This window comes from Ooceraea biroi, chromosome 9 (genome assembly GCF_003672135.1).
Source record: "Ooceraea biroi isolate clonal line C1 chromosome 9, Obir_v5.4, whole genome shotgun sequence".
Classification (NCBI taxonomy): domain Eukaryota; kingdom Metazoa; phylum Arthropoda; class Insecta; order Hymenoptera; family Formicidae; genus Ooceraea; species Ooceraea biroi.
The window spans coordinates 3598688-3601708 of NC_039514.1; the positions used below are offsets into that span (position 1 = coordinate 3598688).

General features: G+C 33.2%; 1 pseudogene; it reads left to right on the forward strand.

Annotated features, from left to right (window-relative positions):
* Nucleotides 1–1626: 1626 nt before the first annotated feature.
* Nucleotides 1627–2760, forward strand: LOC105275205 (annotated as a pseudogene).
* The last annotated feature ends 261 nt before the right edge of the window (nt 2761–3021 follow it).

Sequence of the window (3021 nt, forward strand, 5' to 3'; positions counted from 1 at the left end):
AGAGAAATCACATCTTAATCATAAAAACGATTAGTTTATAATTTTACATCATCAGCTCGAATGTAAATGTTGTGGTAGGTATATGTCGAAACGATCTTCTCACGGAGCTCGGGACAACTATTTCATACGTAACAATTAGCAGGCCAATTTGATTGCATAGGATAGTGCTGTGACATGGTGTATGTTACTATAGTGGGCTGTTAGTCCAGTGGCAAGGGCGCACTCGTCAGAGATGCCGCAGTAGCTTGCGTCGATTGCCAGACTCCTGCATCCAGGGTAAGCATTTTCTGCTGTTTATATATTGAACCTGCTGCTCGAAATATTGATCAGGTAATATTGAGCAGGTTAGATTGCAAGAACTGTCCTTGCATCTGCGGATAGCCGTACGAATATCGACTCATCTGTTAGTCATAATCTGCACTCGTATAGTCCCGCTTGCGTTGTCACCCCTTGTCACCTGTAAAACAAATTTTTATATAATTTCATATATTTTCCTTTGATAACCTATTGTGACCATTGCAAAAAACATAACAAAAAGGTATCTGTACCTAGGGGAGATAATTGACCTTTGAAAAATCTTGTATTATCTTGGCAAATCAGAATTATTTATGCTCTCCTCTTTGAAGTACTTCGAAGCCATGTACTTATGGAGCCTGTGATTTTTGACCTCGAAAAATTTCCTTTATTTTGTTTGCCACATGCATCTGAAAAAAAGATTAATTACAATATTATGCATGAGAAATACTAAAATACAGGATTTCAGTTGATAAGTTAATAATCATATTTATTAAGAGTAGATTATGGCCGGTATTCATAGTCACAACTTATATATAAGTAAGACTCAAGTCAATGCTCAAATCTGCCTGTTGATGCATAGTCGAAACTTCGCTTAAACTTGAGTCAACAGGAATAAGATGTGCTTCTTGAAGTTAGACTTATTTACAAGCAGACTTATATGGCATTCGATGTATTCATAGTCGTGACTTATTTTTAATAAGTACCATCTCAAGTACGTATGTATTCATAGTTATTTAACACGAACTTATTGGCTAATAAGTACGCAAATAAGTTCTATTTCATCAAGTCAAGGTCCGAGATGATTTAAGTGCTACTTAATTGGCATTTGATATATCAATATCTGACAGGTTATTCTCTTTGCGTAAAAAATGGATCATTTAAATAGAATAGATCTTCCTAATATCGATGTTCCCGATGTGTGTGAAATATTTTCCGAAGATTCTGATGAAGAATTAGAAGAAAGAATACGTGCTCCAAAACGATATATAAGAGATATGCAAAATCCACTCGAATATTATAATGATATGGAATTCAAAAGGCGATACCGGTTTAACAAGAACAGCATTTTACAAGGAATATTACCAAAAATACACGAGCCTCTTATGAAAGTTAACAACCGTGGATTACCAGTAACTCCAGTTTTCCAGCTTTTGGTGTGTTTACACTTTTATGCAACATCAAGTTATCAGGTAAGTTCTTATTTTACATATTTTTCATATATAAAATAATCACACACGCACACTCACACGCGTGCACACACAAAAAATGTAAAAAATAAAAAAATATAAATAATAATTGTAAAATATAAATAATAAATGTAATATAAATAAATAATAATTGTACCGAAAATATTGTAATTATATATACCATACCCCATACAATAGAAGTGATTTGAGGTCTGATGACAGACTATTTCTGATCTCAGACCCCAAGTCCTACCGAACATTTTCTGTCAAGTTCGGTAAAGTAGCTGTTGCTTAATTTCATCAATATTTTTTAATAAAAAATTATGTTATTGCACTAGCTTGTCGCAGGAGATTTGCTATCACTTTCCATTCAACCGTATCTCGGATTGTCTACAAAATATCCAGATTACTTGCAAGTGAAATGTTTAATATTATTAAGATGCCAGTAAATGAAGAAAAAGAACTTGAAAATCGAATACTGTTTCGACAAATAGGAACTACTATAAATAAAAATGGTCTACCATCTATCGACGGAGCTATTGATTGCACCCATATTCGTTTGACTAATACAAAATTTTACGAAATTCCGGAAGTATATAGAAATCGAAAAGGATATTTCTCTCTTAATGTGCAAGCAGTTGTTGGACCTCACATGGAATTTTTAGATGTTGTACCACAATGGCCTGGAAGCCAACATGACAGCAGAATTTTTCAAAATTCAAGATTATATGTATACGATATGCTCAACGGAATTTGACTGGTTCACTTGTAGGAGATGCAGGATATCCTTGCTTGCCATTTTTATTAACACCGATAGCAAATCCAACTACCGATGCAGAAATAAGATATAATCTCGTTCATGGAAGAACTAGACAAATTGTAGAAAGAACGTTCGGTGTGTGGAAACGTCGATTTCTTTGTTTATCCAAAGGTCTTAGTAATAAGCTGATATGCAATACTACGATTATAATGGCATGCGCTGTTCTACACAATTTATCACTTCGTTATGACAATATCTTGCCAGAAGATTTGGAGCCGTATGAAGAAATTGAAGAAATTCAAATCGATCCGCCTCAATGGCAGCCAGGAGAAAGCTTCGCAGTACGTGCTGCTCTTATTGACAGACTGTTTGCCTGAATTTATGTATATATTGTATTATAAGAGAGAGAAAAATGTACGGGAGCGCGGACAGCCGAGACCGGGATTTTATTACTTACATATTATTATTTACATATTTGCATTTTTCTTGTTATAGTTCTTTAAGTTAAGAGAATACCAATTTATGTAGAAGCACATAACACATTATCTATTTTAAAAAAGATAGTAAAAATGTAATTTTATTTTTGTTCAATTTATTCAATACATAATAATTCATAAGTAAGTACAATAACAATAACACGATAAATATGATACATGAACATAAATATCTTTTTAATACTGAACATAAATATATTGAAACTGTGAACAAACATGAAAGCCATACAACGAAATATATAACAAGAAAACGTCAAGCAAGATTGGTTACAAAATTAATTAC